The 15,263-nt window shown below is 33.4% G+C and overlaps 1 protein-coding gene across 6 annotated transcripts in view; it reads left to right on the top strand.

Moving 5' to 3' along the window:
* The window catches only part of LOC134250297 (receptor-type tyrosine-protein phosphatase kappa-like), a 127,097-nt gene that overhangs the window by 71,298 nt on the left and 40,536 nt on the right, over window positions 1-15,263 (top strand). The window lies entirely within an intron of this gene.

The following is a 15,263-nucleotide window of genomic DNA, read 5'->3' as shown; positions in this document are numbered from 1 at the left end:
AAGTGACATCGACGGACGTATTTTAATGACTCCAATGGATTGAACTTGACATTTTGAACAACTTTGCTTCTTTGACGTATTACAAATTCTCAATACATTATGAGATATAAAGGAAAAACTTTTGGCCCCTCTAGGCCCTTAATTTTAGGGGCCAGCCCTTTTTAAGAGATATCATTCGAAAGATCTTGGAATTCTACACTTCTTTTGTTCTATATGTTTTAACAAAATATTTCCAGGTAAAAAGATATCATAGAAAAGGTGTTAAAAATTTTTTAATTTGCGATAAGACTATTTTCGGGCCGTTGCGAGCGCCGACGTGCGGTACTTCCGATAAAAATGAAATACATTCCGCAAATCTACAGACTTAGGTCTACCATACCTGAAAGTATCATGTGTCTACCTACAGCCGTTTAGGAGAAATCGTGCGGACAAACTGACCCTTAAAAAATCAGTAAAATGCTTATAACTCCGGACCGGAAGTGACGTCATCAAAACGGAAAAAAATGCATAAGGTTCAAGTGATGTTACATAAGTCCTGAAAGTTTCATGGGAATCCATCGAGCCGTTTTAGAGAAATCGCGTGCACAAAATCGGTAAGAAAAAAAACAATAACTAGAAAAGAAACTCGTTGCGAGCAACGAGAGGTCTTCCGTCCGATTCTGAAAAAAACCCCGCAAAATTGAGCTGAAAAAAGTGATAAAATTTGTTATGAAAACAAAGGGCATTGAACCCGGGTCGTTAGCATGAAAATCCAAACCACTTACTATTACTCTATAAGAACCAACCTCTAAATGTACTTGTATATACCTCTGCAACAGTACATCTGTTTTCGAATAATGAAAGGCAGGTCACTATTCATAATTTTGTGTCAAACAGCACGAGTAAATCTTCGCGCTTTTTCTTTGGAATGTTCCATGAAATAGGTGCGATAGCTTCGATGGAAATGAAACAAGAATGTTCTTATAGCTTAAATTTCAAGGTTAAGAAAGTATATTTAGCATATTTACACATTCCATATCGTATATAGATTAATAATACTAAATCAGTGAATCTGGTAAACTTTTTACCCTTTTTTTTTATTTCCTGTTCATCCCCACTAAGAACATATTGATAAAAGCATGCCTACTACAGTCAGGGAATCAGATAACATTTATGTTCAATAATTTAAATCAGATCGATCTTTGAGACAAGAAAGTTAATATGAACTCCATTCAACGATATTTTGAAAAATGATTTTCTTATTTTTTTTTTCTTTTCTATTAGTTGAATATGACACAAGTCTGCATGCGCAAAACAGTGGTTACGTTTTATACTTACTATGTACATCCATATTGTTTCTTAAAAACTATTACTTATACCCATGATTTAAAATCTAATTTTCCGAAACAAACGATACTAGGTATCGTATTTCATTTGCACATTTAGTCTTTTCTTTTTCTACTTTGAGAACCAGCCAAAACCAAGTATAGAAGACGTTTCAGACGACCAAGGATTTAACCATAGTTTGACACAGAATTATAACGTAACAACGACGTGAGAATCCAAGTATTCCTTTACATTTCATTTATCCTATTTTACTTTCATTCAAGCAAACGCTCGGCTGACTTCGTAAACCCTGAATTGCGAAATGTCGGAAATGACAGAGACAGCCGCCATTTTGAACCCGCTTCAGATTTTTAAATGTTAATATCTAGAGTTTGAATTTATCAATATTCAAACAAATGATACAGTAAGCATTAAAAGAAAGGTTTCTATTAGCATTCCAAAAATAAATGAAAAATATTGAAAAACAAAAAAGTTAGAAAATACGGACTTTTTTAATTTCGCTTCCAATAGCAACCGGAAGTAGTAACGACGCACAAAAAGGTGATTCTGCAAATCTAGAAGTGATCATCTATCATCTCTAATAAGTCTCCAGTTAATATCTTAAGCCATTTTTGAAAAAAAGGGGGAACAAAAATCCGTTTTGAAATCAGAAAACTGTCAATATCTTGGAACCGAAGGTGAGTATTCCAAATTTTCCTTGTCATGCCACAACTTCATATAATGACGCATAATTCCTGAAAGTTTCATTGAAAACCACTGAACAGTTTTCGAGAAATCGCCTGCACAAAATTTTGGGGAAAATAATAATAATAATAATAATAATAACTAGATGAGATGTGATTTTGACTGAGATATTTGTTTAAAGAGAGTGACATTGAGTTTTCCCTAGTTAAAGTTAAAGTTTCTCATTTTTGTCACGATATTCTGAACATCTATTGTTTGATAAGGCTTGTGAAAATACTCCCCCTTTTCGAGACATAAAGCATAAAAATAGAGCATTTTGGCCCCTTGTGACCCCTAATTACGTAACATATTATCAGAATAGTATCATATATTGTTGCAAATCGTTAAGATAAATACTTTTGCTTCAGTAATGTATAACAAAATATTGATCATAAGAGAGTTATAGATAAAAGAATTTTGGCCCCTCTGAGCCCCTAATTTGAGGGGTCAGCCCCTTTTTCTTGATCTCAAATGAAAGGTCTTGTGATTTTAAAGATTTTTTGTTCAACATTCATTCAGAGATTTCTATTCGTTGTGGAGATATGCTCAATGAAAATATTTAGGGGCCACTCCTACAAGTCCTTAATGGGGCCGTTTTACAAAAATTCAAAGTATGCATATTGTTTAGAATATTATTCTGACCATCTTTTGTTCAATATTGCTTATCAAAATATTTCCCCTTTTCGAGATATAAAGCGTCAAAGATGTGACATGCTGGCCCCTTGTGACCCCTAATTACGTAACATATTATCAAAATAGTATCATATATTGTTGCAAATCATTAAGATAAATACTTTTGCTTCAGTAATGTATAACAAAATATTGATCATATGAGAGTTATAGATAAAAGACTTTTGGCCCCTCTGAGCCCCTAATTTGAGGGGTCAGCCCCATTTCCTTGATATCAAATGAAAGGTCTTGTGATTTTGAAGATTTTTTGTTCAACAATTATTCAAAGATTTTTATTCGTTGTGCAGATATGCTGAATGGAAATATTTAGGGGCCACTCCTACAAGTCCTTAATGGGGCCGTTTTACAAAATTTCAAAGCATGCATATTGTTTAGAACATTATTCTGACCATCTTTTGTTCAATATTGCTTATCAAAATATTCGCCCTTTTTGAGATATAAATCGTTAAAGATTTAACATTCTGGCCCCTTGTGACCCCTAATTACGTAACATATTATCAAAATTGTATTATATATTGTTGCAAATCGTTTAGATAAATACTTTTGCTTCAGTAATGTGTAACAAAATATTGATCATTAGAGAGTAATAGATAAAAGAATTTAGGCCCTTCTGAGCCCCTAATTTGAGGGGTCAACCCCTTTTTCTTGATATCAAATGAAAGGTCTTGTGATTTTGAATATTTTTTGTTCAACACTTATTCAGAGATTTCTATTCGTTGTGGAGATACATGTATGCTGAATGGAAATGTTTAGGGGCCACTTCTACAAGTCCTTAATGGGACCGTTTTACAAAAATTCAAAGTATGCATATTGTTTAGAACATTACTCTGACCATCTTATGTTCAATATTGCTTATCAAAATATTCCCCATTTTCAAGATATAAAGCGTCAAAGATTTGACATTCTGGCCCCTTGTGACCCCTAATTACGCAAGATATGCTTAAAAGTTTATATTATATTGTTCCAAATGGTTTAAAATTTAAAAATATTGAAAAGTTGAGCAGAAAAAAATGACAAAATTTTTGGATCACACGGGGGATCGAACCCGGGTCGCCCGCGTGACAATCCAACGCGCTAACCATTTAGCCATTCCGATCGCCGCTTCGCGATTTCAAATGCAAGTATCTCGAGATTGGCTTTTTCGATTTTCAAACAAATTACATATTTCGCTTCTGCAAAAGAGTCTCTATTTAATTCTAAAACAAAAATATTAAAAAACAAAAGTTGAAAACTTGCGTTTTTTAAATTCGCTTCCGGTAGCGACCGGAAGTATTGACGACGCACGAAAAGACGATTCTGCAACGCTATAAGTCATGAACTATCATCTGCAATTAGTCTCCAGTTCATATCTTAAGCAGTTTTTGCTAGTAAGTAAAGACAAAATTGCATTTTAAAATCAAAAAATTGTCCATATCTCACGACCGGAAGTGACGTCATAAAAACGCTTCAAAACCTATCAAGATCAGTTGATGATCTATTAGATATGAAAATTTCATGTAAATCGACCGAGCCGTTTCTGAGAAATCGCGTGCACAAAATCGGTTGGAAGAATAATAATAATAGGGAAAAAGAAACCGAACGAAAACAATAAGGTCTTCCGTTGGAAACGGAAGACCTTAATAAGAAACAGTAGAATCACTAGAAGGTCTTCCGTGAAGACGAAAGACCTTAATAATAAAAGTGAAAAAGAAACCGAAGGTCTTCCGCTGAAGACGGAAGACCTTAATAAGAAACAGAGTAAAAACAATATGTTCCCCAACTTCGTTTGGGGAACATAATAAATTTGATTGTTTGACACAATATTTAGACAATCGCGAGATAGTCAACAATATTAAATGGCGAACCATCAGAACGAGAGATACGAGGGGCATTCATTAAGTAATGCAACTTATGGTTTTCTGAAAAATGCAAATAGATTTTCTTTTCACAGTCTTTAAGTTCCATTCAATCTCTCTCCCTCCACCGAAACTGCACGAAATTTGCTTCGGTATTTATAAAGTTCTTACCATTCAAAAACGGCTCACTACACTATGGGTTTGCTCAAAAATGGCCGCTCAGGTGAAAATGAAATGCGAGCATATAATTATGAAAAACTGCGTAGTGCTAGGGAAACCATTCAGATACACTTGTATACAAAGAGATGGTTTCTGTTAATGGGAAGGACGTAATTTCATACAGTACTGATGGATGAAGAAATTCAAACAAGAAGAAACAAGTCTGAAAAATCAAACACGGCCAGAACGATCAAAAAGTGTTATGGTCCAAAGAAATATTGAAGCTGTGAATACGATGTTAAGAGAAGATGCAAAATAAACAGTGGAAAACATTGCAAGGGCCTTCCAAGTTTCAACAGGAACAGCAAGCAAAATTATGCCAAAAACTTTATTTTAGGAAAGTTTTAGTCAGGTGGGCACCTCATTTACTCACTGAGGAACAAAAGAAGACAAGGGTAAATAAAAATGGCGAAAGAACTCCTTCAATCTTTTAAGAATTGTGACAAGAGAACACTTTCCAGTATCAGAACAGGTGAAGGGATCTGGGTGCATGATTGTGAGCCTCAAAGAAAAGTACATGTATATAATAGAATGTGTCTTAGAAAATGCAGCAGAAGGCCCGTTATTGCAAGAAGATGTCAGAGTTCAAAGAAGGTTTAGTACCTGAGCATTTTCTTTGACTCTAGAGGTGCGATCATTCAAATTCCTGTACCCAAAGGTAAATTTAAACCGTTGATGGCTTGTTTTACAAAAACAGAATATTGAACAAAGTGAAACATATATTTCGTAAAAGATGCCCAAAGACAAGCCTTCGTGGAATTAACTGCTGCATACATGTAACAATATAAGGGGTAAAAACGTTACTAAGTAGTGAAAGAGTTACAGAGTTGCAACAACCGCCCTATTAGCCAGATCTGAGTCCATGCGACTTTTTTCTCTTTCCTAAACTAAAGAAAATGTTGTCAAGAAGACGTTACGGCTCCATATCGGTCATTGGCAGTGCCTTTTAGGTATACACAAAAAGATAAATGAGCTAGCGCCGTAGTAGTTTTTAAACACAGAGAGAAAGGTTCGTGATCAACTAATATATTTTGCTGGATTCTTTAATCTTCATTGAATTTGGAGTCTGATAGTTAGAGTTTATAATTTGACGTGTATTTCATATAATTAAAATCATATTAGTGTTGAGCGCATTGAATCAATCGTTTATAGTGTCTTGCAAACAAACTTTGAAAAGGAAAAAGAAATTTTTTATGAGGTTGTCGGCATTATTCCGGAAGGTGGTATAACTCGCAAGCTATAGATGTTTAGATTCTTGGCATTTTAGTCGCCCGCGTGGCGCAGTGGTTAGAGCGTCAGCTCTAGAGTCGCGAAATAAGGAGCCAATCCCTACGTCGCGGGTTCGAATCCCACTGTGGGACGTGGAGACCGGTCCTTCGGATGAGACCGTATAAACCGAGGTCCCGTGTCGCAGTAGGTGCTAGGAAGGATATGACGAACAGTATTCAATCTCAAAGTCCATAAAACAATACAAAATAAGAGCATAGCAAACACGGACCCCTGAAACATCAGGGGTGGGATCAGGTACCATGGAGGAGTGAGCATCCCCTGCTGACCGGTCACACCCGCCGTGTGCTCCTTGTCACGATCAGGAAATAACGGAAAAAATCCGTCGTCAATTCAGTGTATAAATAATGAACTAACAATTGGTATGAAAAAAGTCAGTCAGCATTTGACTCAGTGATAAATTGTATTTGCTGATAAGGTCATTGTATCGACCATAGAACTTACAAAATGATGACTTTAAACGAAACTGCTGATATTCTTGTTTCATCAACTTGCTTGTCAATAATTTACCTCGTTTTAGAAATTATTCATACGTGAAGCATGCTCTTGCGTATCAAATCAAATGAGATATTTATACTCCGAAGTTAACGATAGAAAAGTTAAAGTCATCACGTTTATCATATAGTTTGGTTGTTAGATTACCATTAGTTTCTTTTTCAAGTAAAATATCCAAGTATGAAACAGAAGTGTCGGACTCTGTGGTATCTTTTGTCTCAAGCTCACCAGGATATATCGTATCGACGTAGGAATGGAAGTTACCATTATTAATTGACAATACGTCGTCGATATATCTTAATGTCGAATTGAAGCCACAGCAAGTGTTTTCTTCTTTTCATGCATAAGATTTTGCATAAATTCTGCTTCACCTGAATACAAAAATAGGTCTGCTAATAACGGAGCGCAATTTGTACCCATGGGAATCAAATAGATTGTTGGAATACCTGGTCTCCAAAAACCACATAGATATTGTCAACCAGAAACTCAAGCATCTTCTTGATGTCAACTTCAGAGTACTTATGTGTGCAATCAGAATCTGTTTTAACAAAATAATTCTGCAAATGACCAATGACAAGGTACGTAAATTTACGAGTTCCATTTTTATTGAAGAAGCAGCTGTCAAAGATATCAAAAAGCCTGGATTTTAATTTATATTGGGGAATTGTTGTGTATAAAGTTGAAAAGTCGTAAGTTTTTAAGCTGTTGATTTTTGTAAAGTCTTGTGATTTCAAATTGTCCAAAAGTTCTTTAGAATTTTTTAGTATCCACATCTGATTCACACCACTTCTAGAATATATAGTTGCAAAGTACTCTTGAAGTTTTTCCTTCACTACTGTCAATATCTTAGTGAGGAGTAACGAAAGAGGCTTGGTTGAACATTTACTGGATCCTGCAATGTGTCTTTGTTTGTAAGGATTCTTATGAAGTTCTTATGAAGTCTTCGGAATCCAATGTGTATAAGGTAGTTCGAATTCATTTTGGCTCTGTGGAAAATTAAAAGTATTCAAAACTGACAGGTGATTTTGAAGAATTTCTTCCTTAGAAAGGGAAGTACAAGTATAAGTAGGATTACCACTTGTAGAATTAGATTCAAGTTCTTCTAGAATGCAATTTATATAATGAGCCTTACAAACGAAGACAATGTTGTCACCTGCTACCTGGCAGGAACCAGTACGTACTGATCGTGTAATATATCTAATTCTTTTTTCATTTCTGGTTTATTGAACACAGAAGGATAGATGGTTTTCATATTGCCCCTCAATCTTTTAATACGTGACTTTAACATGGATCTGATACATTTAATCCATTCTGACAAGGTGTCAACGTCTTCTTTTTCATAGCTGGCCCATCGTCTGGCATAATTCTCAACAGAATCCATAATATTTATGAAAATCCGACGTCAGTTGAAGGATCGGGGTTGCCTGTATTTAGGACCTTTTAAAATAAGTGATCTAAGGACCTCATTACGAACTATATTTACGTCACCTGTAATAACGTGTCCAGCAGGACTATAATTATAGGGCGAAGAAGAACATGAACACGAAGGAGGATTATGTACGAAAAAGACCCCTCCCTGTTCAATGGCCCTGAGTGCCGAGTATAGGACAAAATTTGCAGCTCTCCACTGGCAAGTGGTGGCGTCTCCATATGAGTGAAAAATTCTCGAGAGGGACGTTAAACAATATACAATCAATCAATCAATCTTGGCATTATATGACCTAAATTTTTTGTGTAATTTACTTTTTAAAGTGTAAGTTACATAATAAAAAATAAACTTTAGAATTAAACAGAAAATGTCGGAGTTATTTAATGGCACAACGAAATTGTTATCGTGCAGTCTATCTATGGTCGTCTTCACAGCAAGACCGAGGAGTTTTCCTAGAATTCCCGACCTTGAAGCCAAGCATGCGTATTTCAGACATTTACGAGGGATTATCAAAAAGTTCGTGGACTGAGGATGTAAAATTAGAACTATGTAGTCTGTATTTTCAAAATTCATAAGGGACATAAAACAACAAATAATAAGAAATAGTGAAATTTTTAGCTTGATTCGTTCATTATTTGCTGAAGTATGATAAAATAAAAACGACATTATATGATTACCCGGCGCCGATGCCGTTTAGTTTCATGACGTCCGACAACGTCATTGTTTTTCAGTGCCCGCTTCTTCTACCTCATATGTACTTAATTTGATGAGATTCCCTGGAGTTTAAACCCGTCTTGTTTATATGACTTTACAATGTCAGGAACAGAGGCTTTAAATGCATAAAATATTGCAAATGGTTTTATACCATAAAACCGTACCCAAAACTAAAACCGTAAACCGCAACCGGACGTTGAAATCTAGGTCTGCATATTGCCTAGAGAGATTTATTACTGACAGAGATATTTCTAAACTTAAATGTTTTGCCATTTTTAGCAAAAATTAAAAAGGCAAAATACCATTGATTTGCAGAATGTAAAGTTTTTTGATAAATGAACGAGAAAAATATTTTGTTGATTTAATTATATTTTATTTGACCGAGCCAGTGTCAAGAGGAAGGAATGATTTCCAGTGGACGTATCCTATATACTAAATATTAATCTATTTAAGGGGTCTTACGGGTACATATACACTGAAGTCAATGTAAGTTATAAATGGTATAAAATTAAAATTAAACAGTCCTCTACGTAGTTTTCACACAAAACCCCGTCGTATTCCTTTATACACAATGTCACAGACAGAGATCCAGACAATATTGCATCTAATTGTAATTGGTTCCCAGTAAAGCTTTCAATTGCTTTTAGCTCATTTTGAGAAAATTTGGAGAGCGTATGTATTACTAGCGGTATAAGTTTTAGATGAACTGAAGGAGGGGACTGGGACCTTGGGCCAATTCTTCGAACAAAAGTGAAAATAAAAAAAAAAAAACTTAATATGTAAAATTATTGTTCAGGTTATATTTACTCTTCCCTTGGCTCAATCAGTCGGCCTCATACCTCATCCATAGAGTACCTTTAGGTAGAGGGTGAGCGGTTACCTTTAACAATCTTTTAGATAAAATGGTTAAGGTCAGAAAAATGCTGTGCTGTGTAAAATCTTTTTTTCAGAATATACTTTTATCACTTTATTAATTTGGTTTCTATTTAATTAAATTCTGGTGAAATGTTGATTGCTTTTACAGTACGAGGTTGACAACAGTTTAAACAACAAACCTGCAAAATTTGAACATAAAAAATTACGGAATGGCTTAGAAAGATCTAATAGAACGTTTTCGGGTAAGGTGGAGTAGAGAGCAGTGACGAAATTCTGTGTAATCTGAAAAACACCAAGAGACCCATAAATTCTTTAAACAGTTAGGAAAAGAGGATAAAGGAAGTCGATCATTAGTATTTAAGTGACATATAAGATTTTCAGACGAAAGGGACATTTTACAGGATGTCATGCGTGAAGGAAGATCATAATTCCGAGATTAAAATAATGTAAAAATTGAAGTTCGTAACGAGATTTTGACGTATTTCCGTACATATAACCGTTTTAAAGCGGACTGAGGTTGATGATTTGCAGGATCTGAGACAGAAGTGTTAAATATTATTTAATGTTTGAAGCCTGAACATTTATTGCACATTTTTGATGACTGGTTTTAAAAAGAGACATAAGAAATGCAGTGACTCTGTTTAGAAAAGTTGCATGAATTTAGCTTTTGACGTCGTGTAACGTCAAGGATTTCCGTTTTATTAATCTGGGTATGAGTGTGTGTCTTTTTTTGTATCTGATAACGATAACATAACTACATGTTCTTGTGCTTTTCTTTTGTTTAAATCGTGCATATTAATAAAAGAAAACATGAATTTTATGAAAATAATAGTTTCAAATATTTTTATCAACGTTTGTCAGTAATTATCAATATTGTCCACGAACTTTACGGACAACTCTCTTAGGATCAGAGCAATCACGGACATTAAAAACATCAGAAGTTGGATCAGGTGTCATGGAAGAGTTAGCATTCCCTGCCGATCGGTCACACCCGTTGTGTGCTCCTTAGGAAACAATAAAAAAAAACCTCGACAATTCACTTTGCAAGTAATGTCCTAACAATGAGCATGATTTAACACTGATTCTCAAAGTATAGTCTCAATTCGCTTAAAATAATGTACCGTGTTTTAAGTAATATAATATTTCTATTGAATTTTATTTTCTGCCAGTCATATGAACCATTATATAAATGGTGCCTGTTTTGGAGGGTAACAGTTGAAATTGCCACCCCAAGGAAAACTATTGTCAACCGACGCGTCGGTTGACAATAGTTTTCCTTGGGGTGGCAATTTCAACTGTTACCCTCCAGAACAGGCAACATTTATTTTATTATACTGAATGTCTTCTTAAGGAAGGTCCATACTTTTACGGATCCGGTTTTAATTTTACACACCAATATAAAATTCTGATTATCACTTTTTTTTGTAAGAAAATATTTTGGTTGCTTGAAATAATTTAATAAGTATATATCTATTAATTTATAGTGTCAATATGAATACAAAGCATTTAATATATACTATTTATGGAAATTAATACTTTACACTTTCTTCATAGGATTTATATGCTTTTAGAACATACACAGACACAAAATTCTTAATTGCCTTTTTCAATCTAAACCCTTCTTATTTTTTTTTTAAACAAACTAACTTGAGATCTATTTTTATAGATTTTAGGCCTATATCATCTTTTTTAATTTTACTTTCATTTTAAATTTTGTAAAAAATGATTGAAAAACTTGATATTCCAAAAATGGGGGTATACGTGTTCAAAGTGCTCTTTTGTTACATTTTTCTGGTCAATCATAATAAAGTTTGTATTGTTGTTAACCTTAGATATAATTCTTACTAATTCCAAAGAAAAAAATGGCATGTAAACAATTTAGATTTTAAGAATTGTTAAAAATAAAGATATTTTGAGATTTTATTCTGAAAGACGTGGACAGATTCAACACCAATTTGTTAATGTTTTCCAGAAAAGATTTCAAATATTCTCCTGCAAATGAATGTTTTTTGTTTCCACAAGATTTAATATAAATTTGATGTGATTTGGTGCATAGCTAAATAAAATATGATATCACACTTCTTTATGTTTAATTTTGGCTGTTGAATTTTTAGAGGTATGTACTCTGAGACATGTTGTATTAAAATTAACCTGCAAAGATATGTCTTTTATGGGTGTTTTAGTTAGTTCATGAGTTATTCAAACTTAAGTATTCAAGTTAAAAAATGATCAGTTTGACAGAAAATTTTGAAAGTACGGGCCTACCTTAAATTAAGTCAGCAAAAAAAAATCGTCGATCATCTTTACGTTCACGTTTAGATAGCCTTCAAACTCCTCGCTACTTCTAAAAAGATTTACTGACCTTTTTATTGTTTGTTTGATACTCTAAGAGTCTTTTATCATATAAAGTTTCGTTATTTCTGCACTCGCAAGCATGTTTCGTCTGTTTTTTGTTTCAAGTAAGCTACATCGGACGCAAGCTTTTATTGACGTCAACTTTTTTCCAGTTCTTTCAAACGCGCAACTGACGTTTTGAGAATTCTACGGTGAACCGTACGCGCATAATATCCACGCATGTGGCATTACCGTTGTGTTACCCGTTGTCACATGCGTTGCTAAGGCTGAGGGTAATAGAACGGATTGTAAACTGCGTCTAAACCAATCAGATTTTAGTATTTAACATGAAAGTATAATAATGTTGGTTGTTGATTAAAATACAACAATTGTTTGTTGTAACTTGAATGATCGTCTTAGGCGAAAATCGCATTTTATAGCAGAAATCGATATTTACGTTACTGTCGCCGATCATAGTGAAGTTTTTATTTTAAACCAAAAAGAAGTTTTAAATCACTTACATATCTTTTTCTTAGTATGATTATCCTACATTTGAGTTATATTTTCTGAATATCACACCCTTCACACATATGCGTGTCACAAATTTTTAAAAATGTTAGTATATTTATCAAATTTTGATGTCACCGCAAAATTACTAGTATTACTTTTCTATTTGGAAATTCAAAAGGACTTGAAGGATTGCTGAACTGACTCAATAAGGGTAAGTTGTAATTTTTTAACATATGAACACCTGTTCCATTGCATGGAATGGTAAAAAAGACACTGTTTATCTGTATTTATATATAAAAAAAAAAATAGCCCCCCTTTTCTTATGAGTCCAATGGTTAAAAAATTCATCGATATTTACGTGTTAGTATTTATTCATAAATTAAGTAAGAGAACTACACTGTTTCCTATGGGTCAAATTGCCTTACACTCAAGCACTAGAATATGCCTTTAATTAACAATTGAATAATTAAACAACAGCATTAAAAGTTACGATAAATCTCAGAAAGATATTTACGTTACCGTGTTTTAAAGTAAATTAGAATTAAATTCTAAAGCTGTTTGAACAGATTTGCGAGTGAATCTTAATGATTTAAGAAATAAAAACACGAAGAAGTACACCGTTTCTTAAAAAAAAAACACATTTTTTTTTCTGTAACAAGAGTGCAGAAATGCAAATGGAAGTGCAAATGCAAAGGTGAACATATTTTACACAATATCTTGTGCATCCGTGGGATTTGAAAATTGAATTGACATAATATTATTCACGAGTAAAATCGTGGTTTAATGATCGAATGTTTCCATTTTGAGCAATTAGTTAATATTGCATAGTTTTAAATGTAATGCACGTTATCATTCGGAACGTAAATCTGAAACAAAACTTTCTTAAAGTTTGTATTTTGCTGTTTGTTTGAACTGATAGTGTATCGTCAACTTAAAAAAATCGTTATATACACCTAATTTGTATACCAAGCTAAACATTTTGAAGAAGAAAATATCATTTTTCGTAGGAAATATAATTCCAGAGAATAGGCGCTGCGCTGCATGTAAGGGGGAGGTGTCTTCCACATCGGGTTAAAGAAAAAAGAAGGCTGTGGGTGTTGGGTGTCAAGAAAGTGGTCGAAATTGAATCCATTTCCATTTTTGTTGCTTTGCAAAAAATACATGTATTAAATTGTGCACCTAATTTTTCCCATTTAAAAATTGTTGCTTAGACATAGAACTTAGAACGTATGCGTCTATGCTTTAATGGTACAGAAAATTCAATTTACGTTATATTATTAATGTAGAATGTACGTATATTGCTCAATAGAACACATATAATATACAACTATAATTATTAACATACCTTTTAAGGGTGGTGGGGGTAAATTTGTTTTGTTTTGAGATTTGACGATAAAGTTTTCACAAGCAATTAAGCATTTGACATAATCAACAGACTAAATGGTGGAAGGGGGGGGGGTATCATAAATTAAATGATTCCTCTATAGATAAGTCATAACTTGAATTTTCAATGCAACCCTTTGTCAAGAACACAGATAAGAAAATTCATAAAATTCAATATTTTGAAATAATATATTCATTTTTCCCCGAATATACTTTTATTTTTGTATATCTATGTGCGATATTCACGTGATATTTAACAAACACTTCGTAATCAGGTAATGGCGAAATATTTTACCTTCTGATATTTTAAATAATGTGCATTTCTCTGAACAGATTAATAAAGAATCAAATAATGAAGCATTTTAGGGAATATTGTCGTTATTTAGCTTATCGTCAAATTTGATAAAGACTTTTTAAAATAAAAAGAAAATAATTTCATTTAAATGAAAATTACGCCTGTTTTGTTTTTACTAATAATTGAATCAAAGATTTCAGACAATTTTACAAATGTGCTTAAACGGTTTCGTAAATGTTTCATAAATGTTTATAGTTTACAAAATTTGATGTGTATTTTCTTAATTTTGTATTTTTCAAAAAAATTCTTTCGTTTCCACATATGGCTTTTCAACATCACGTAAATATCTTGGTGTAAAATTAGCCCTCCAACCGCATTCATTTTGAAGGAGGTCAACAAAACACAGCATGAAGTATGTAAATCAAATTGTGATTTTTAATAACTATACACTTTCATGTTTCAAATGACATATAAAAGTGTTAGTTTGAATAGTTTCAGTTCACAAAATTTTTTGACTTTTCCCAAAGTCGATTTCGCACTATAAATTGAGAATGCGTGGAAAACGCCAGTCAGCATATTACTTGATAAAATGTATTTGCTGACGATATTATTGTACACGTATCGGCCATGAACTTACAAAATGATGACTTTAATTAAACGAGACTTGTACTGCTGATATTCTCGTTTCAATTACTTGTTTGTCAATATTGATATTTGACTTGAATATAGGTACAATTGATTTTAAGACAGGGTAAAATTAATTGACGATAGGTTGAACTATTTAAATATTTGGTAATTTTGCGAACGTTGGATTCATACCAACTGTAACTGATGAACAATCCAATTGCTACTAATTTCAATCCATTTTGTTACTAATTATCTATGCCCTTCTTCAAAGGATTAGGTGCCAGTTGTTAAAAGGTTCCCTTGTCTATCTCTCAAAAAGAAGCAGTACGCGTTCATGATGCTGGTTGAAATATGACTCGGTTTGTGAGGACTACAATGTACATGTAGGAATAATTGACGACCCCTCCCCCCCCCGCTTATATAAAGTCTGTAATATTAACAGAGAATTCTAAAAAGTTGTGTTACTTAGTAGGTTGGAAAAACAAAAACCATAGGCGTGCTTTGATAAATTCACAGTAGT

Source organism: Saccostrea cucullata, unplaced genomic scaffold (assembly GCF_032062105.1).
Source record: "Saccostrea cucullata isolate Sc308-1 unplaced genomic scaffold, CSIRO_AGI_Scuc_v1 ctg473, whole genome shotgun sequence".
Taxonomy (NCBI): Eukaryota; Metazoa; Mollusca; class Bivalvia; order Ostreida; family Ostreidae; genus Saccostrea; species Saccostrea cuccullata.
Note: the sequence above shows the minus strand (reverse complement) of the source record. Positions and strands in the feature narration are given on the sequence as shown.